This window comes from Bufo bufo, chromosome 5 (genome assembly GCF_905171765.1).
Source record: "Bufo bufo chromosome 5, aBufBuf1.1, whole genome shotgun sequence".
NCBI classification, from domain to species: domain Eukaryota; kingdom Metazoa; phylum Chordata; class Amphibia; order Anura; family Bufonidae; genus Bufo; species Bufo bufo.
The window spans coordinates 425,644,175-425,667,218 of NC_053393.1; the positions used below are offsets into that span (position 1 = coordinate 425,644,175).

Below are 23,044 nucleotides of genomic sequence, written 5' to 3' on the forward strand. Positions count from 1 at the left end.
TCCAAGGTCACTTCAAGGGAGCGGACTTGATTGACCGGGGATAGTGTGTAGCCATTGATCGTGATAGATAGGTCTGTTGGGGTATTGAGCAAGATGGGGGAAAGATGATGAATTCTGTTTTTGGTATACATTTGTTATACATCATAATTACTCAACAGTATAATCCATTGCCCATAACTATATATATTATTTACACTTCGACACTGCTAGGTAGAGGCTGGGCTGCACTAAAGCCCGCCCATTAGAGCCGATGATGTCACTGGGAACACTGCTAGGCGGAAGCTTCTGCCTAGCTTACCAATGGAGAGCTCGGTACGTTCTTTTTCATCACCGCGTTCCAAGAGCTAAAACTTTTTTTTTTTTCTGTCTATATAGCTTTATGAGGGCTTGTTTTTTGTAGGACAAGTTGTAGTTTTTAATAGGGCCATTATGGGGTACACATAACTTTCTGATTAACTTTTTTTAACTATTTCTGGCAGGGAGATAGGAAAAACTGCAATACTGCCTTTGCGTTTTTACGTTATAAATTTTACGGCGTTTATTTTTGGGTATAACAGACAGCTTTTTGATTGATTTTAAAATGCAATGCACTAGCCCCATTGCATCTTAATGTCAGAGCTATTCCGATATTGCCAGAAAGGCACAGCCTGCCGGAAATTACTCAAGGCTGGTCTGGGGCCTACATCAGACCCCAGCCAGCCTTCACACACATCGGCACCCCGCGATTGCATTTGCGGGGTGCTGATGGGAGACAGAGGGAGTCCCCGCTCCCGCTGTCAGCACCTTACATGCGACGGGCTCCATTGCCCGTGGCATGTAAAGTGTTAAACAGTCCGGATCGGCACTCCTGCTCTCATGTGAGAACCGGGCCCCTGAGGCATGTAAAAAAACGTCGGCCCAGCCTAAGGCCACTTAGTGAACACCGTAAAAAGGCGTATGGGTGGTCACTAAGGGGTTAAGGGATCATAAATTTGAGGCAATTTAAAGACAGGCATTTTAAATACGCCAGTGTTTTTTTATTCCTGTAAAAGCCTAGCTTAATAAATGTGCTCCAATGTGTACAGGGATGAGCAATGCCTCTAGCAATTACTCGTACCCATACAGCGGAGGTGATTGCTGCATGTAAATGTAATGTAATGAGAAGGCAGTTATCAGGAAGAGTTTGTTTCCAATAATTGCCTGCTGTGTAAAGGGCCCTCACGATAGGGGATTGTGCAAACCTGGACTGCCACCACCACCTGGAGACCCTGAGCACATGTAGGGGGAAGGGCCGGCGTTAGGGGGGGGGAACTGGGCAATTGCCCAGGGCCCCTAACGTGGAAGGGGGCCCCCTACTTCAGGCTCTTCAGCTGAGCGTCCGTGGAAGCCAGCGGGCATTCAGCAGAAGAGCGCTCAGTGCAGAGACGCGGCCAGCTAGTCTGTGCAGCTGCCAGCCGAGCTCCTTGTACTCGTGAGCCTCCCTCCCTCCCTCTCCCACTGTGATGTGGCCGTGGCCCACCACTGCCACCAATGAAATCACTCATCTCGGCCGCACAGTGAAGAAAGAGGGATAGAGCGTCCCGCCCCCAATGTGATGCGGCCACCACTGCCACCAATGAAATCAAAAGGGAAGTTGCCTCTGAAGCTGAAGCACCAATGAAAAAAGCTAATAATTAGAAGAGGAGGAGGGAGGGAATACAAACGAACCAGGGTCCTCTGCTGGCGTTTCTGAGGTGAGCCAGCCAGAGAGTGCCCAGTGAAGCAGCAGCATCTCCACAAGACCACAACCCCCACAGTCCCAGTCATTAGCAGCCCAGGCCCCTGACCCCACAGGGTGTAGCCAGGCTCGGACTGGCCCACAGGGGTACAGGGGAATCCCCGGTGGGCCCCTGAGCAAAGTGGGCCCCTAGTCTCCCACCCCCTGCACAAGTGGCAGATAACACTGTAGACTTACTGCACTACATACATATATTCAATGTACAGCACCTCAACCAGCCTATGTTAATATAAAAACTTGTTTGATTATTTATTATATTTGAATGTATGCGTACGGTGGGCCCCCAAAATAAATTTTACTGGTGGGCCCTAGGTACCCCAGTCCGACACTGGGTGTAGCAGGACTCATAATCATCAGGTATCCCAGACTGTCCATACTATACACAAATGATAAAGGCAGGCAAAAACATAAGTACCAGATGGGCCAGCAACATTGGGGTTAATGTGACTCATTAACCCCAATCTTGCCACTCCCATGTGTTAAAACATGATGGGGGTCACTTATTTTGAATGTGAGGCACATGCTTTACTCAATTTGTCCCTATGTGCCCCACATTAAGGCCTCATGCACACGGCCATGGCACATATTGCGGACCCGCTGTTTGCACACGGCTGGTGCTCACATATTGTGGACCCGCTGTTCGTGGGCCGCGGCCAGCAACAGCCGTGTGCGTGAGGCCTTAATGTGAGGCCGTAAATTGCGACCCCCAATGCACGGAACGGCGGTGTGCAAAAGGCCTAATACTAAGTGACCTCCAAGTACCTCCTGAAATAATGGTTAATGTGAGTTACAGAATACAGACGAGTCTCTTACTATTAGGGCTCATTCAGACGGCGGTCTGCAAAACACGGATACCGGCAAAGTGTTTTCCGCATTTTGCAGACTGCTCACGGTCAGCACTACGATAGAAAATGCCTATTTTTGTCCACAATTGCGGACAAGAATAGGACATGCTCTATCTTTTTTGCAGGGCCACGGAACGGAACTACGGATGCGGACATCACACGGTGTGCTGTCCGCATCTGTGTTGTTGGTACATTATTACAAGATTTGGGGCCCCCACTTTTGATTTTGCCCAGGGCCACATATTGTCTAAAACCGGCTCTGGTAGGGGGTGCCTCTCATTATGCATACCATGTAAAGCTACTTTTACTACAGATACATAGATTATTTGTGTAGACAATTACCATATTTTCAGTGCGGTTCGGTGTTGTCCTGTAGGCTGGCTGCCTGTGATCTCCCCTACTAGCTGCGGTTGATGTTTCCCCGTGTATGCTGGTTGCTTGTGTTGTGCGATTTGGCTACGGACCTCTGGGTTTGTGTGAACAGTTCCCTGTGACTTGTATGCTCTCTGTGTTCATGTAGGGTTAATGTTTCCTTGATTTGTGTTTCGGAACATTAGGTGGTCAGGTGAGTTTTATGCCTTGGAGGTCCATCTGTCTTCTGTCTCCCGGAAAGTTGTGTGCAGGCCAGGGCGCATGTTATCCTGGCCACATTATTTGTGACTCGACCCTGGCTCATGTGGTCAGCCTGATTGTTCATCAATGTCTGATATGTCTTTGTTATGTCTTTCTGTTCTGCCATGCTTCCTCTTCTGCATGGGTTCTGGTTTATGCCTGACCCCGATTCTGTGTCTTTGATCTGGTTTGCATGTGACCATGATTCGTGTCTGTTTAGTATGCTTGGGTTCCAGCTGTGTGAACAGGTCCCTGGGTGCTTTGACTAGGTCCCTGCACTTAGCCAGCTTAGGGACTGTCGACCAGTTGGGGGCTGTCATTTGGGACAGATCATCCAAGCAGGTATGGACAGTGGTCGGGTGAGACTAGGTCTGCTCTTTTCCCTAACTTTAAGCCGTTGTTTTTGCAGTTTTTTTTTGTCTGTATGTCTTGGGATATGTTTAGTGTTTCTCCTAACCCCTAAACATGACACTGTTTTTATTTATAGCTAGTACAACAGTGTCATTAGTTTTTGAAGCCCTAGTTTTTGGATTACAAAAAGAGAGAAAGTATTATGGACAGATACTACCTCTTTTTCTTCTTTTTTTTGTCTACTCCTAGTTTTGGCTTCAAAAACTGCATAAAAAACAAAACGTTTCTACAAACAATAATGACAATAGATTTAATCTTGTGGGTAGTATTCTGTGGTCTGCATTCTGGACTGCATTAATATCTAATGGGTCAGTGAGAAAACTAATTAAAGCACAGCTCTTATTTAGACTCATTATCTGATGAGTCCTAGATGCCATTCTCAATAAACAGCAGGGAGGCCTCTGGCCATTATGTACCGGAGCGGGAAGGAGCCTTAGCAGGGTGTTGAGATTCCAGTAGGTATGATGAGTCACAATGAGTCACTAAGATCATAGGCTGTGAGTCAGACCTGAAGGAAGAGTATCCGCCATCTACCTGGAAATCTCAACAATCATATTGTAAATCTAGACGCTGCTTTTATTGTGTGTCACTTTGTGACTTCCATCTGCTTTGCGTTCACCTCGCTTCTGGTTACATATTGGAAACTGAGGCATCAAGCTGATTGACGGACGTATGGCCGGCCTTTGAGAAATGCTATAAATTAGTACAGGAACAAGCTTTTGAGTTTTACTGTAAGTGCTATAAACCTGTGTAATTAAAACCAGCTTAACTGTTCCCTTTAAAGTGGAGTCTGGGGATTTAAAGTGATACACGTTAAAAAAAAAATAGATTGCTGTTTACTCATTGTGTGCCAAAGATGAGTAATCCGAGTTTATTCTGATTTTTGGATCATACTCTGTCTTCATATCCATGCGCGTTTTGTAGTAAACAGACTTTATATAATGCAGCCAGAAGAATATGCAAATGTGGGACCTAGTCTAAAATGCAGCCTATACAGTATGCTAAGCAGGTCTATTGATAGGCTTGTCCTCAATAGCTTTCCAGAAGAAAACATCAGACTGTAAATCAAACAAGCACTCGACTGCAGCAGAATCACCAGATTTGCATATTCCCAGGTCCTAAACCCTATCTGTATACTAGGCTTCTGAATTGTTACCAATTATCTTTGAGCAAAGATATGTATAGTTTATGGATGTAAAAAAAATAATAATGAAGCTCTACTATGATCCTAAAGGGTTAGCTGGGATATCTGATAACCTAAAGTACCTGTAAAGCTGGTAAAACTATCAGCAATCTGTTCATTTTTTTTCCCTGCACAGGACCACTCTCTACCCAATGCTGTACAGGTCCAATTCACTTGTTTGGGGTTATGCTGCAGTTTCGCTCCTGGTGCTTGGTTGGGATCAGTGATTTTTCCTTCAGGTTGAGTGCTTATGCAAATGTCCGAGGGGACATCCTCTGCGTCTGGAGGAAAGAAGGTTTCTACACAAACATAGAAGAGGATTCTTTACGGTAAGAGCAGTGAGACTATGGAACTTTCTGCCTGAGGAGGTGGTGATGGTGAGTTCACTAAAAGAGATCAAGAGGGGCCTGGATGTATTTCTGGAGTGTAATAATATTACAGGTTATAGCTACTAGAGGTCGTTTTTGGGACTCCATGCGCCCAATCCTGAAATATCAGCAAAAGTCCAATTCTTGCCTGTATTTGCAGAGAATAGCCCTTTCTATTCAGTCTCTCACTCTACAGGTTGAAGGCTTGCTGCTTACATGTAAACTTCTGTTATTAGTGAACCACGCAGGAGGCGATTTGTGTATCGTGGTTGCAGTAAACGAGTCGCACTGTGACCCCATCCATTCCTGAACCCGCCAATTTCAGCATGGTTGACCAACAGTCTAATACAATGGGTAGGCAACCTCCGGCACTCCAGCTGTTGTGAAACTACAACTCCCAGCATGCATACTTACTCTGCTCCTCACCGAACTCCTATAGAAATGAATGGAGCATGCTGGGAATTGTAGTTTCACAGCAGCTGCAGTGCCTAAGGTTGCTGATCCCTGGTCTAATATGTATGAGGATGTATACATCTGGTCTAATATGTATGAGGATTTAAAAAAAAAAGCAAGTTTAAATGTCCCAATTCACAAAAAGTTATATTTTTCGCCCTATAAGACGCACCTGCCCATAAGACACACCTAGGTTTTTGAGGAGGAAAATAAGAAAAAAAAATATTTTGAAAAAAAAAGGTGTGCTTTTGGTGGGTTTTGAACTAATGGTGGTCTGTGGATGACACTATTATGGGGGAATCTGTGGATGGCACTGTTATGGGTGCATCTGTGGATGGCACTGTTATGGGGGCATCTGTGGGTGGCACTGTTATGGGGGCATCTGTGGGTGGCACTGTTATGAGGGCATCTGTGGGTGGCACTGTTATGGGGGCATCTGTGGGTGGCACTGTTATGGGGGCATCTGTGGGTGGCACTGTTATGGGGCATCTGTGGGTGGCACTGTTATGGGGGCATATGTGGATGGCACTGTTATGGGGGATCATTGTGGGGGCATCTGTGGATGACACATATATAGCATCTTATCTTATGTGTCATACACAGATCCCCCCCATAACAGTGTCCCTGTGTAGTGAATGGGGGCCGGCATCTGTTTCTGTAATGGCAGCGGGGCCCGGTGCCTGCTTCATTCATAAAGTGGACGGAGCAGGCGCGTGACGTAGTGAGCTACGCTACGAGCGCCCACCCGGCCTCCTGACTGCCAAGAAGTTAGTAGTAAGTAGTACAGCTCTAGATTTAAGATCATTGGAATACTTTAACAATACCCACAAGTTAGATATGATTACCGTATGCTACAGGGAGCGGGGCCCGGTGTAGTAGAATACAGTGACTGCACCGGGCCCTGCTGCCATTACAGAAACAGATGCCGGCCCCCAGCCCCTCCTCCCTCTCAGCCTATTAACTGGACGGTCGCAGCATTCGCCCCCATAAGATACACTGCTATTTTTCCCCCACTTTTGCCAAAAATATGGTACTTCTTGTGCTGTTCCTTTCATATTGAATTTCTGCACTGTATTATTTCTTGTTTTACCTATGTTGTTTAAGTCTATTGTTCTCTGCTGCCATCTGCTGGCCGGAATTTGTATGCTGCACGCTTCGTTCGTTGTCTATAAAGTTTTCTCTGGGCGTGGTTTTAGCAGCCTTGGGCCTGGTCACTTCCTGTAGCCTTTTTCAGTGCTGCATCCTTTGTGACTGGAGACACACACCTTGGCTTGTGAAGGCATCAGTTTTTGACCAGCAGTTGCCTCAGCAGTTAGCCTCAGGAAAGACATCCACATGACAGCATCTACTGCATTCCTGTATTGCATCACCATATGTCACTGCTCTGGATCAAATAAACCCACGTTTGATTGCATCCTCATGTCTACGTCTGGATCCATCTAACCTGAGCATCTGCCGGTCCGGTCTGCTCCACTGCTTGGATACGAAGGTAGGACAGTCACAAAGTTATTATCATTTACACCTTCATTCGCCTTCATGTGGGGACAGAACAGTCAAAAACTGCCTTAAAGCCTTATACCCCAGTAAATACCCGTCTCAACCCTCAGAGCCCAGTGCCACACTCAGGAACCTCCCCTGCAACAGACCCACTCCCAGCAAATCTGCCCAGCAACAGTGCACGTCCCATAAGCCTAAGGGGAAGCACGGCGTGTCCGCAGTAGATATATTCTCGCCTGGAAGTCCTCCACTACTCGCCAAGCCACTTTCTACATCCTATATTTACCCTTGCTCGCATGATATAAGGACTGTTCACACACGCGGGGCCTCCCTCAAACCAAAACCCCGCTATTCACTTAAAACACTTTGGGAAACTCATCGGGGTGCCTCATCTGAGCCGCACTGCAATTTTCAGCCCCCAATTCAAAAGTTCATTTTCTTAAAGAGACAGCGCACCTTAAATCAAAATGTCCGAAAAGGACCTTGTACAGTTCCCCAGTGATGAAACAAAGCAAATGCAACCTGATACTGATCATTATGAAGAGCTGGAGGTAGAACCCACACTTCCAGCAGACCAAGTCACGCGACCAAGGCGCTCTCTCAAACCAACTATAAAGATCACGGAAAATTATCACACCAGGAAAGATGAGCTATGTGACAACCTGGAAGAGCTATGGGAACGAGTTTCCTCCCTCATATCAGGACTTAAGTCCTCCTCAGGCGATGCCACCAGCTTACAAGTTGCCGTCGGGCGGCTGAACGCAGCCCATGAAAGATACAAGAGACTGTCCACAAGGTATATAACCTTTCTAAAAGACTCTAATATTGAAGAAGCCCCGTCAGAATTGTGCAAGGCAGAATCAATAGACAGACAAAGAGACGCCATGGTGCTGGATGCTAAAGATAAAGTGGAACTCCGCATCTCTCATTTGCAAGAAACTAGATCACACAGATCGCATTCATCCAAACATTCCTCACGGTCCTACAGATCATCATGCTCTAGAAGCTCCGCCCTGAGCGACAGATTACTAGAGGCCCGCATAAATGCAGAGCAATCCAAAGTGAGGCGTTCCTTCACCGAAAAAGAAGTCCTTGCGAGGGCAGAAGCACAGACGGCGGCCAAGAGGGCAGAAGCGGAAGCCAAGAGGGCTGAAGCGGAGGCAGAAGCCAAGAGGGCAGAAGCAGAGGCTCGAATAAAGATCCTTCAATCAGAGAGGGAAGAGGAAATTGCATTAGCAAAAGTAAGACTACTTGAGCAAGCATTGAGCCAAGGCCTTGATTCAGTCTGCTTACCACCAGAGGAGATAGACGATCCAGTCGATCGCACCAGCGACTACGTACTGAAACAGTTATCTGCACCACCCCCAGTGTGCAGTACTGTCCAAGCCAACAACACTGAAACCTCCAAGTCGGCTCTACCTGCAGTGGCAGCGATACCCACAGCACCCGAGCAATCCAATAACAGTCGCCCAGATGCGCCCTCTCAAGGGCAGTTATTACAGCAAGATGGCTACCAGGTGTTTCCTGGCCTACCTCCACAGCTCAAGCAGCAGTCATCAGAATCTACAGAGGCTAGACCACAGCTCAACCCTGCAGCAACATCATTCTACCCGGAAGCATCTCACCCTTTCACGACACGCAGCCTATACGCCCCAGGGGCATCACAAGTTGTCATGTCAACAAGCAGTGAGAAATCAGATATGTCTGAGTTTGCCAGGTTTATGGTGAGCAGAGAGCTAATTAACACCAGTCTCTCAAAATTTGATGACCGTGCGGAGAGCTACAGAGCCTGGAAGGCAACCTTCAAAGCCGCCATCGCCAACATCAACCTAACCGCAGAGCAGGAGCTCGACCTCTTGATCAAATGGCTGGGCCCAGGCTCCACAAATCGCATCAAGAGCCTTAGAACTGTCTATGTGGGACAAGCAGAAGCAGGTCTCGCTGCAGCCTGGCAGAGACTCGAACGCACCTTTGGCAGTGCAGAAGCAATAGAGAAGGCACTATTCAGGAGACTGCAGAACGTCCCCAAGATCAGTCTCAAGGATGTCCATAAGCTTCAGGATTTAAGTGATTTGCTCATGGAACTGGAGCTTGCCAAAAGAGACCCCCGTCTGTCCGGGCTGTGCTACCTGGATACAGCCCATGGGGTGAACCCAATTGTCGTGAAGCTACCATACAGCCTGCAAGAGAAGTGGGCGGCATCAGTCTCAAGGTACAAAAGAGTGCATGACGTCACCTTTCCCCCATTTATTCATTTCTGTAGATTCATCGATGAACAGTCCCAGATGAGGAATGACCCCAGCCTCGACTTCCTGGAGTTCAATACTACAGCCTCAGTGACACCATCATCAAGGTATGAAAGTATTGTACATAAACACAGAGACTTTAAGAGCAGCGTGAATGTTAGAAAGACTAACCTACCATCATCCGCAGTACCCACTGGTAGACAGTACACTACCTCATCAGGAGACAAGGCCTTCAATCGTGAATGTCCCATTCATAAAAAACCACACTCACTGAACAAATGCAGAGGATTTAGATCCAAAACAATGCAGGAGCGCAGGAAAGTCCTGACCGAGCTTGGGGTATGTTTCAAGTGCTGCGCTTCATTGGAGCACATGGCTAAGGACTGCAAATCCATTATCAAGTGTGAGGAGTGTCATAGTGATAGACATGCCTCAGCTATGCACCCAACTCCACTCACAAGGGATTCACCTGCTGCCGTCACCACCAGTCCTGCTCCAAGTCATGGCGGGGAGCCCCAGAACCACGCTAACACAGCCACTGCTGTTTCCTGCTCATGCTTGGACGTATGTGGGGAGGGCCAGAGTGAGAAATGTTGTGCCCGCATATGCCTAATCAAGGTCTACCCGGAGGGGCTACCAGAAAAGGCAGTAAAAATGTATGCCATCATTGACGACCAAAGCAACCGCTCCCTAGCAGGACCTAAATTCTTTGAAGCCTTTGGAATAAAGGGACCGTCAGAACCCTACATCTTAAACACCTGCTCGGGTCGCATAGAGACTAGCGGCAGGAGGGCACAAGGATTCATCGCTTGTTCCGTCAGTGGAAATACAGAAATACCTCTACCGACGCTGATCGAATGCGATCAAATACCCAACCATAGGGATGAAATTCCTACCCCGGAAGCTGCATTTCACCATCCACACCTAAGGCACCTAGCCAACGTTATCCCACCTATGGACAACAACGCCGAGATTCTACTCCTGCTTGGCAGAGACAATCTAAGGGTACACAAGGTGCGTCAACAGTGTAATGGTCCCGACTATGCACCATATGCCCAGAGACTGGACTTGGGATGGGTAGTCATAGGAAATGTATGCTTGGATCAACCAAAAATCCGCTCATTCAAAACGTACGTGCGTGGAGATGGACGCACAACTTGCATTAAGCCTTGCCCTCATCACTATGAGGTGAAAGAGAAGCCTCCAGACCTCATACAACCACCTGACGACATTCCGCCCTTTGCTGACAACTTGGGAAGATTAGTCTTTCACACAAGCAAGGACGATGATAAAGTAGCTTTGTCAGTAGAGGACAGAGAATTTATCAAGATAATGGACAATGAGTTCCTTAAAGACGAAACCAATCACTGGGTTTCTCCATTACCCTTCCGAGCTGCCAGGGTGAGACTCCCGAACAATAGGGAACAAGCTCTGTCTAGATTTAACTCTCTTCAGCGTACCATGAACAGTAAGCCTGAGATGAGAGAACACATCGTTGCCTTTATCGACAAAATATTCCGCAACAACCATGCAGAACTAGCTCCATCCTTAGGGAAGAATGACGAGTGCTGGTACTTGCCTTCATTTGGAGTGTATCACCCACGGAAACCTAATCAAATTAGGGTTGTTTTCGACTCAAGTGCCAAACATCAAGGTGTATCTCTTAATGATGTCCTCCTCACAGGTCCTAATCTGACGAATAACCTAGTTGGAGTGCTGATGAGGTTCAGAAAAGAGCTCGTTGCCATCACCGCCGACATTGAACAGATGTTCCACTGTTTCGTAGTCAGAGAGGACCACCGGAATTTCCTCAGGTTTCTGTGGTACAAGAATAACGACACCAACGCAGAGATGGCAGAATATCGAATGAGGGTACACGTATTTGGAAACAGCCCTTCACCTGCCGTGGCAACTTACGGCCTTCGGCGAACTGCATTAGAGGGAGAATCCGAGTACGGTAAAGACGCCAGAGACTTTGTAGAAAAGGACTTCTACGTAGACGATGGACTCAAATCACTACCGACTGAAGAAGCGGCTATCGATCTGCTCAAAAGGACTCAAAGTATGTTGTACCAAGCTAAACTTAGACTACACAAAATTGCTTCAAACAGCCTGGCCGTTATGAGGGCCTTCGAATCAGGCGATCATGCACCAGGATTCAAGGACATTAACTTGGGACTGGACAGTCCACCTGTGCAGAGGAGCTTGGGCCTCAGATGGGATCTCTCGGCTGACTCCTTCGGTTTTCAGATAAGTTGTGCAGACAAGCCATTCACAAAGCGAGGAGTCCTATCAGTAGTAAACAGCCTATTCGATCCGCTGGGATTTGTAGCGCCCATTACCATACAAGGTAAATCTCTACTGAGACAGTTTTCTGAAACAGTCAAGGATTGGGATACCCCACTTCCCTCCGAGAAAGAGCAAAAATGGGAAGCCTGGAAGCGATCTTTGTGTGCCTTGGATGAGATCCACATCCCGAGATGCTATATTAAAACTTCACTTTCCTCTAGCATAAGGAAAGAACTCCATGTGTTCTCGGACGCCTCCACGGAGGCCATCGCAGCGGTGGCCTATCTGAAAGTCACAGAACCCAACAACCAAAATCACGTTGGATTCGTCTTTGGTAAGGCTAAGTTAGCCCCCAAGCCCGATCATACTATTCCCAGACTGGAACTTTGTGGGACTGTGTTGGCAGTTGAGATTGCGGATTTCATACAACAAGAACTGGGTGTCGACATAGCTGAAGTCCAGTATTACACCGACAGTAAGGTCGTTTTAGGTTACATCCACAATCGGACCAAGCGATTCTATGTGTACGTTAGTAACCGCATAGAGAGAATCAGGAGGTCCTCCAAACCTGAACAATGGCACTACGTACCATCCGAACTTAATCCAGCAGATCACGCCACTAGGCCTATGTCTATAGGTTCCTTTATTAACTCTACTTGGCTTACAGGTCCAGAGTTTCTGCTTGAAGAGGCGGACGAATGTGTACAGGAAGTTTTCAGCATCCAGGATCCGGATAATGATCCAGAAATCCGCGCTGAAGTTAGTGCATTAGTCACTGGAACAAAGCAAACCGCCAGCTTCGGTTGTCAGCGCTTTGAACGTTTCTCCAGCTGGATGAGACTCGTCAGAACTATTGCAAGGTTAGTGCACATTGCAAGATGTTATCATAATACTCACCAAGATAAAGATTGTCATGGTTGGCATGCCTGTCATAAACCCTTCTCTGCTGAGGACATCTCTCATAGTGAGTACCTCATATTACGTCACGTCCAGCAGGAAAATTTCAACATAGAATGGAAGTGCTTGTACAACAAACAGCAGATTCCTTTAAAAAGCCCTCTTGCCAACTTAAATCCAGTTATCGACAGTTTTGGCTTGCTAAGAGTTGGTGGTCGTTTGAATCAAGCCCACCTGGGAATTGCAGCACAAAATCCTCTCATCATTCCCAGCAAACATCATATCACCGTCTTGCTAATCCGACACTACCACGAAAGGGCCGAACACCAAGGCAGGCAAATTACTGAGGGCAAAATACGGTCTGCTGGCCTTTGGATTATAGGTATGAAAAAACGCGTGGCCCAAGTATTGCATGAATGTGTGCACTGTCGTAAAGCAAGAGGAAAACAACTACACCAACAAATGGCCGATTTGCCTGCGGACAGACTATGTACAGAGCCGCCTTTCACCTATGTTGGCCTAGATGTCTTTGGGCCATGGATGGTATCCGCACGCAGGACTCGCGGCGGTCACGCAAACAGTAAGCGTTGGGCTGTACTATTTACTTGCATGAGCGTGCGAGCAGTTCACATAGAGGTGATAGAATCTATGGACACATCCAGCCTTATCAATGCCTTAAGACGGTTCTTCGCAATCAGAGGACCAGTAAAACAATTGAGGTCTGACCAGGGAAGCAACTTCATCGGAGCTTGTAGAGAACTTAACATCGACACCAAGTCCATTCAAGATCAGTTGGCGGAAAAAGGTTGCACCTGGATTTTCAATCCTCCTCATAGTTCCCACATGGGGGGCTCCTGGGAGAGAATGATCGGCATCTCACGCAACATCTTAAATTCTATGCTGATGGATGTAAACTCGTCAAGACTCACACATGAGACTCTAGTCACCCTTCTTGCCGAAGTTTCGGCTATTATCAACTCAAGACCCCTTGTGCCAGTGTCTATGGATCCTGAAACACCTGCCATACTGACTCCGGCTATTCTACTTACCCAAAAGACTGAGAGTACGCTAACACCTAGTGGAGAATTTACTCATGCTAACATCTACCAAAAACACTGGAAACGTGTACAATATCTAGCAGATTACTTCTGGAACAGGTGGCGAAAGGAGTACCTCAGTATTCTTCAAGGAAGAAGAAAATGGCAACACAACAAACCAAACTTGAAGGAAGGAGACCTTGTATTGATGAAAGAGCAACAAACCGAAAGGATTGACTGGCCTATCGGACTAATTTCAAAGGTTTTCCCTAGCAAGGATGGCAAGGTCCGGAAGGTGGAGTTGAAGATCTTCAGGAAAGGCGAGCTTAAAACGTTCTCAAGACCAATCAACGAACTCATTTTAATATTACCCATCGAGAACGTCCCTGCTGGGTGAACAGGACCGTATTTAGCTTCGCAGATCTTCTCCATTCCAAGTTGGAAAACAGGACTAAACTATGTTTGCATTCTAACATGTTTTTCTTTTACAGGTTGTTTATATTTTATGGACATTCGTCATAGTGAAATCCCCAAAGTGAATTTCAGACGGGGAGTGTGCTGTTCCTTTCATATTGAATTTCTGCACTGTATTATTTCTTGTTTTACCTATGTTGTTTAAGTCTATTGTTCTCTGCTGCCATCTGCTGGCCGGAATTTGTATGCTGCACGCTTCGTTCGTTGTCTATAAAGTTTTCTCTGGGCGTGGTTTTAGCAGCCTTGGGCCTGGTCACTTCCTGTAGCCTTTTTCAGTGCTGCATCCTTTGTGACTGGAGACACACACCTTGGCTTGTGAAGGCATCAGTTTTTGACCAGCAGTTGCCTCAGCAGTTAGCCTCAGGAAAGACATCCACATGACAGCATCTACTGCATTCCTGTATTGCATCACCATATGTCACTGCTCTGGATCAAATAAACCCACGTTTGATTGCATCCTCATGTCTACGTCTGGATCCATCTAACCTGAGCATCTGCCGGTCCGGTCTGCTCCACTGCTTGGATACGAAGGTAGGACAGTCACAAAGTTATTATCATTTACACCTTCATTCGCCTTCATGTGGGGACAGAACACTTCTCTACTGTAAGAATAAAGGCCAATGCATGCAGTGCGTCACGTTACCGCAAAACGAACACGTTAAGTGACCATGAAGAAGCATGCTTTTCATATGCTTCACTATATGGCACGCAACGCACAGTTAAGGAGCGGCAATACTTATACTTTCCATTGTGTTGTGTTCTGCTGTTACAGGGACCGCCACGCCCATGGTTAACCTAGCCCAGGTGTCGGCAACCCGCGGCTCCGGAGCCGCATGCGGCTCTTTTGAACCTTTGCCGAGGCTCTGGCGGCGGGGCAGGCACTGTGCGGCGGCGGCTGGGCAGGCACTGAGATGAGCGCTTCCATTGTATCGCCGTCCTCAGGACAGCGATACAAACAGAAGGCTGTGCGGAGGAGCAGGGCAGGGAGGTGTGTCCCTTTCCTGTTCCTCTGATAGGCTGCCGGCCCTACTAGGCCGGCAGCCTATCAGAGGCCAGCATAGGCGGCGCGATGACGTCATCGCGCCGCCTGAGCCGTACAGCGCTGGAGTCGGGACACAGGCCGGAAGAGGCCTGCATCGCATCGCTCCAAAGAGGTAAGTATAAGTGTTAATTTATTTATTTTTTAACTGGCAGTCTGGCACACAATGGGGGGGCCCTGGTATTATACTGGCACATGATTGGGGAATTTGAGGGGGCCCTGGAATTACTGGCACATGATTGGGGGGGGTCTGGTATTACTACTGGCACATGATTGGGGGGTGTCTGGTATTACTGGCACATGATTGGAGGGGGGTCTGGTATTACTGGCACATGATTGGAGGGGGTCTGGTATTACTGGCACATGATTGGAGGGGGGTCTGGTATTACTGGCACATGATTGGGGGGTCTGGTATTACTGGCAGATGATTTGGGGGGGTCTGGTAAAGGTAAATTAAATATTTTAATTAACTATTAATTTGCAATAATATATTTTACATTGTTAAGTGAAAAAGTCCTTTTTTTCTTCAGATTGACAGCTGACTGCACGATCCTGTATATAGCATTAAGGTAAGAAACAATATATGCAGTGTTATATTTGTTTTAAATGTTGCAATGGTTTTGCGGCTCCCAGTTTTTTTTTTCCCTTCGGAAACGGGTCCAAGTGGCTCTTTATGTCTTAAAGGTTGCAGACCCCTGACCTAGCCTCTCACTGATAACTGATTAAGTAAATATGTTTTTTTGCAGGACTAGACACTTGTATAACTGAAGGGAATGGATAGTCAATAGCTCAAGACTGAAGCTGTAAACCATTTGAAAAACTGCTGTCATTCAGCTAAGGCTATAAAAACTTGTAAACTCAGATTGTTAGCTTAAACTTTAAACATGACTATGGGATTCTACTAGGGAAATCATGTTTTACAATAAATGCCCCTTCCTGGATCCTCCCACTGCCCCATCTTCAGCAGAAGATCAGCACACAAAGGAGAAGGCAGCAGCTTCCTAGCCAGTAGTTCTATGGTAATGACATGTATGTTGCCTTTCTTTCCTTCAAGGAATGTAAAAAATTCATTTGCATATTAAATACAGAGGAGTCGGAGTCGGGGAGTCGGAGTCGGAAGTACCAAAAACTGAGGAGTCGGACCATTTATCTACCGACTCCACAGCCATGCATAGGAGTCTAGCAGTGGCTTTCTCCTCTCTACCCACTGAAGTCACATAAAGCCTTTGTTCACATTTCCGTGTCAATGTCACGTCTGTGAAAAAAAAGCGTATGTGTTTCATCCGTGAAGATGTCCGTGCAGGATCCTTGGTTGGTCCGTGTGTCCATTTTTACCATCCGTGTATCCTCCGTAATTCATGGAAGTTCGTCAGCTGAAAATTGATTTCCAAAGAATCTCCTATTATTATTCTTCTTCAGTGAAAAACGGATGCAACACGGTTGCCATTCGTATTGTGTCAGTTATTTTCACGGACCCATAGACTTCAATGGGCATGCTTGGTCCGCATCACGGATCAAAGTAGTGCATGTCCCCGTGATTTTTTTACTGACCCACAGTCAGTAAAATAAATACTGAAATGTGAACAGAGACATTTAAAGGTAACCTGTCACCAGTTTTATGGTGTCCTAACTAAGGGCAACATAAATAAGTGACTGATTCTCTTAGCAAAATGCTGGGTCACTTTCTTTAATTGACCCAGTCAATCTGCCAACATCTTGTATTGAAAATCTCCAGCTCATAATGATGAGTCCTGAATATTCATGAGCTCCTGACTCTTCCCGCCTACCTGCTGCTGATTGACAGTTATTTTCCATATAAATCAGCAGCAGGTGGGCAGGGGAGTGGCTATAGCTCTGAATTAAATAAACGCTGGACTCACTGACATCACGCTGGACTCAAATCAGCTCATTAGCATGCGGCATGTGGCATCTTTGTGTGTATATTATGAGGTAACCATCTGTCACACCAGAAAGTGAATACTAAGGCACTTTTTAGTAGTTAATGATTGTATATAATTAGTTAGATTATAATCAAATATCCACATGACAGGTTCCCTTTAAATCAATAGGTGCATGTGCCGTCCTTACATTCTGTCACATGTGCATGGGGAGTTGAGGAAGATAGCTGTTAGCCAAACAGACAACTGTTTCAAGGGGTATGGGCACCTTAAGAGATCACCATATTGAGGTTGATTTTATAGTGGTGGGGCTGGGATTAGGTTTACGGACGCACAATAAAAATCTACTGTGACATGAGCTTCTATGCTTCCATGACTAATGCTCATTAACAGCAGCTAGTCACACTGCTACATTTTCTTAGAATTTTAAATAATTTCCTTTTTAGATCTAGTTAGAGTAATCTATAGATATGCTCTTACTATGTAAAGACGTCTGGGAGACTGTTAACAATTAGTGTCCACATATACTCCCCCCACGTTCCTCCTGCTTACAGATCAGAGGGGACAGCAGTTCATCAGAGTTCTGGTGTGTATTGCATGCAATACAGTCATTATACCAAAGAGATCCACGTCATCGCTTACAGTCTGATAATTACATTACTGAATGAAAAAAAAGAACATAAGCATGAAGTTCAAGTGACTGCAGCAACCCCACTTTATTCCATTAAAGTAATAACTTTAAAAATACAGTATCCTGCTTTATCTATACTGTACATTATGCTCATTGTTATCTGTCCAGCACAGGGACAGCTGTCGAGTTTTTATATTTCAAGTCTTTCCTTGACGGGGAAGCGTTATTATTTTTATTCCATGGAGGAAATACTGTGCAGGAAAGTTCCGAATGTTTCAGATGTATTTACCCTCACTGCCTAAATATCTGTGATGGGAGCCGGGATCCATAAACTCTTAAATGCTCCTTGCCTTTTATTCATTGACACTTTGCATACAATATATCTAATCAACCTTATCTGGAGCTAAAACATCCTCCCTTATGACCCGTGAATGATGTCCTTGCTGTCTCATGATAGAGCTATACTGTGGCTCAGCAGTGCCATCGTCTGGTTATATTACGTAGGTCATGCAAATTCAGATTTTTTCTGTATAAGGGCTCATGCGCACGACTGTATGTATTGTGTGGTCCGCAAAAAATACAGATGACATCCGTGTAAACTCCCTATTTTGTGGAACGGAACAGCTGGCCCCTAATAGAACAGTCCTATCCTTGTCCGTAATGAAAACGATAATAGGACATACGGACATACAAAAACAGAATGCACACTGAGTAACTTCCGTTTTTTTGTGGACCCATTGAAATGAATGGTTCTGCATACAGTCCGCCAAAAAAATGGAAGCGACACGGAAAGAAAATACGTTTGTGTGCATGAGCCCTAATGCTGAGGCTACATTCACGTGACTGTTAAAACGTCGGCTTCAGTTGTATGGGGGCCGTTGGTGTGTGAAAACAGCCTAAATAGAACATGTCCGATATTTTGTGACCATTTTTGACAGGACGTAAAAAAAATGGCCACGTGAATAGGCCAACAGACCTCAGTGGTTCTGAAAATGGCTGTGTGACATGTGAATGTAGCCAACGCAGGATCCTAACTTTTAGGCTGGGGCTATACAGTGATCTTGCCTATGCCAAGAATTGCACGACCAAAGATTGGTATGTAGCATTACTTGTAACTTGCAAGTTGCTGCAACCCAACTGTATAAACATCAACTTGCTTACTGCAGCCAAAGTTGCAGTATAGCCTCAGCAATAATATGTACCCCATGAAAAGTAAGTACCACTGAAGATCCTGCACTGATCATGTGAAAATGTACCATGTACATTCAGTTGTGGCCAAAAGTTTTGAGAATTACATAAATATTGGAAATTGGAAAAGTTGCTGCTTAAGTTTTTATAATAGCAATTTGCATATACTCCAGAATGTTATGAAGAGTGATCAGATGAATTGCATAGTCATTCTTTGCCATGAAAATTAACTTAATCCCAAAAAAACCTTTCCACTGCATTTCATTGCTGTCATTAAAGGACCCGCTGAGATCATTTCAGTAATCGTCTTGTTAACTCAGGTGAGAATGTTGACGAGCACAAGGCTGGAGATCATTATGTCAGGCTGATTGGGTTAAAATGGCAGACTTGACATGTTAAAGGGACACTGACAGGCCCAAAAAGCATATTTAGGTATATATATGACAGTACAGGTCTTATAAAGTGTATTAGAATCATCTAAGTATCCCCCCTGTCCACATTATAAATACAGTAAAATGAAGTTTTATAACCTGCTTGAATCGTCTTCAATCTGCCCAAGGGGCGGCGTTTCATCTCAACTTGCGCCCAGCCAGCCTCGCCACAACTGCCGTTTGAAGCGCCACCCAGCTCATCAATATTCACTTCGCTGGGTGGCTACTAGTGTCCCCGACGCAAGATCCGGCGCATGCCCAATACAATACTATGGGCATCGGCCTCGGCTCATCTTCACTGGCCGGGATCGCATCGCGCCTGCGCACAGTCTGATTCTCAGAGGCCGATGCAGCCTCTGCTGTATGCGCATGCGCCGGGCACAGTTCATAGCAGCGCTTTAGAGCGCTGCTCTGTTACATCTCAAAAGGGGTTATTAGTGCGCAGGCGCGATATGATTAGTGCGGATTAGTGCGCCGCCCAGCGAAGTGAATATTGATGAGCTGGGCGGCGCTTCAAACGGCAGTTGGGGCGAGGCTGGCTGGGCGCCAAGTTGAGATGAACATTAAGACAAGAATCGATATTTAACTAACTTGAAAATAAACTGTCACACACGCTGCCGGGGCGCCGGGCCCCCTTGGCAGCCCAGGCCCCGAAGCAGCTGCTTCCCCGGTAGTTACGCCACTGCTTCATGTGAATGCAGATATATAATTTGTGTGGATCCAAATATCCACAAATATCCACGTGCATGAGATGCGCCCTGTACATCTGTGCATAAATACATTCTCTTCAATAATAGATCTAGACATAGTAGAACACTATTTATGTGTAAAGAATAGTAATGTACACCCATAAAATGGATGTCATATAAATTATATTATATTAAATTATGATCTGATTATGTTTTGATTATTTTGGATCATGCTTTTCGCTGAAAAAAAAGTATTTTTATTTTTCCCCCAATTTATTTGAATCCACTTCATGTATTTTGGATGTCTTTGTAGTTTCTTCTGGTTCAATCCATTTGAGTCCACTCCGTGTATTTTGGATGTCTTTGTATTTTGATTGGCCTAATTACCGTCTGTTGTGGTTAGCCCTATTTAAATGTATGTATTTTTTTCTTACCTTACAGCCTGATGAAGGTGACGGCCCGCCACTGAAACAGGTAGCTAGCCTTTTATTTATAGTGTTTTATGTATGTTTTTAATAAATAATTTTATAGATAGCAGAGCAGTACGCTTTTTTCTGTCCTTGTTGAGCGAACATGTTCCATCCCTACCTTTTGTGATTATTCTTTTTGCTCTAACACCACAGGGACCTTGTTCTGGTTTCAGCGGACATCATGCTAACATGCCAGCAACTGGAGTAGTTTTTACTCCTCTTTTACACCTGTTTTCAGGCGTAAAAGTTAGTACATTTTTCGGCCCGATTCACATCCTCGCCATTCCTAAATTGTTGCAAAAAGGGGTCTTGCCACTATTTTTACTCCTGAAACAGGCATAAAAATATTTGTAAGGATACTATTAAAAGTTATGTTTTGCCTTCTCGCAGTGGATGCTGAGAAGGCATTTGATAGAGTTAATTGGCGGTTTTTGGAAAAAACACTAATTCATATTGGTCTAGGGGCTAAGATGCTACATAGAATTTTAGCGCAATATTCCTCCCCTTCGGCCTGCGTGCGATACAAAATGGAACACGCCAGGGGTGTCCCTTGTCACCCTTTATATATATTTTAGTGATGGAATCCCTTGCAAACTCCATTAGAGCTAACTCCTCCATATGAGGATTTAAACTAGGTAAGACCGAACATAAACTATCCCTTTTTGCAGATGATTTGCTTATATACTTGACATCCCCGAGAATTGGCCTACTATCTGTTCTCAAAGAATTCGAGCTCTTCGGCCGCCTTAGCAACTTTAAAGTTAATATTCAGAAGTCAGAAATACTGAATATCACACTCACACAACGGGAGGCCGCTTCTCTTAAGAACAAATTTTCCTTCCAGTGGCCACTCAGTCTATCAAACACCTGGGTGTTCGTATTCCAGCAAATCTCTCTCACCTTTTTAAATTGAATTACCAACCCATGATTAGATCTATAGAAGCGGACCTTCAAAAAGGGTCACCACTTTACATATCATGGTTTGGTAAAATCAATGCCATCAAGATGGACATTTTGCCTAGTCTTTTATATATATTAAATCCCCTTAAACAAATACCAGTCCTCAGACCTAAGTGTGAGCTCTCAATATGTTTAAAAGACGTATGCAATCAAAAGGGTATATTACCCTTGAGCGACCTCTCACACATTATCCCTGGCCCGGGACAGTGGTTTCTTTATCTACAACTTTGCAGTTTTGTCAATTCGCTGATACCTGGATTGCAGTCATGCCCTCCGCTAACAGACTTTGAGAAAATGTGTGTTGCGAACATCTCGCCTAGACATGTTATTTCTACGGTATATGCCATGCTGAACACCGAGGAGCCTGGAGTTACCGCCGCTGACCCCTCCCACACCAAACTTAAATTCATGATTTATTGGGAAGCGGAATTGGGATGCGTGTTTATCGTTGAACAGTGGAAGAGGTCCTTACTTTTTTCACATGCTCTGACGGTTTCCTGCAACCTACAAGAACTTAATCATAAGGTTCTCACCAGATGGTATAGGACCCCGGTTAAACTACATCAGTTCTATCCTTCAGTATCAGACACGTGCTGGAGATGTTCTTCAGATGTGGGTACATTGTCTCACATCTGGTGGGACTGTCCGGGAGTTGCCCCCCTCTGGCGTGAAGTCTTTTCTCTCCATAATCACATTTACAGATCTAATGCACAAGCATCTACTGCTATAGCTCTTTTGTCAATTTTCCCTGGCCGAATCTCCCAAGTTAAAAAGGGCTCATTAAGATTGTTTGTCCTGGCCATGAAACAAATCATTCCCCGCAGATGGAGATCGACCGAGAGTTTACAGAGAGTCCATTGGGTCACGGCGCTTGATTTCCTGGTTCACATGGAGGAACTGGGAGCTACTGACCGTAATATACTTCCGGCCTTTTTGCGGGTTTGGGAACCTTGGTATCAGTTTCGCTCCTCAACAGCATTCTCGGGTTGGTTAACTACAGGCAATGTATCGTCTGGTGCCTTGTAACAATAGCTGGTTGAAGCTCTAGCTTCCCCCCCCCCCACACTTTTTTCCCCTTTGTTCATGTCTATCCACTCTCACCCCCCCTCCCCTTTTTCTTTTTTTTCTAAGTTTTTTCTCTCAAGTACATTCTTGGTCTCTTAGGTTTTCTACAGTGACAATATCAGCCTTGAGACCACTTATGTAGATTTCAGAAAACTGGTCTAATTATTGTTACATGCTTTGTAATTTGTTTACCTTGGAGGATTTACTCCTCATACATGTCGAAGTTGTCATTCTCATGAAGCATTCTTTCGATTTATGCTACTACGTATCTTATATCTCAATAAAAAGATATTGAACCATAAAAGTTATGGTTTAAGCTATTCACCTATAACCCTAAGGGGACTGGGTGGGATTGGGTAGAGTATACCTATGCACTGAGCGGAGTTAGAGGAGTGGTGTAGTAGGGATCGACCGATTATCGGAGTTACCGATATTATCGGCCGATATTCATGATTTTTAAAGTTATCAGTATCGGCATCTAACCTTGCCGATAATGCGTCCAGCGCGCTATCACAGAACATGAGCGCGATGCTGTCAGCGCACTCATGTTCCCTCAGCAGCACAGGGCAGAAAGAGGATTACTCTCTCCCTCCCCCAGTGCCGCG

At 45.5% G+C, this 23,044-nt stretch overlaps 1 long non-coding RNA gene across 1 annotated transcript in view; it reads right to left on the reverse strand.

Annotated features, from left to right (window-relative positions):
• LOC121002090 overlaps positions 1 to 22,679 on the reverse strand; it is a 432,454-nt gene extending 409,775 nt beyond the window's left edge. Inside the window, exon 1 of the long non-coding RNA XR_005779216.1 lies at positions 22,594 to 22,679. This is a non-coding gene — a long non-coding RNA (uncharacterized LOC121002090). The remainder of the gene's footprint in view (positions 1 to 22,593) is intronic.
• Positions 22,680 to 23,044: the final 365 nt, after the last annotated feature.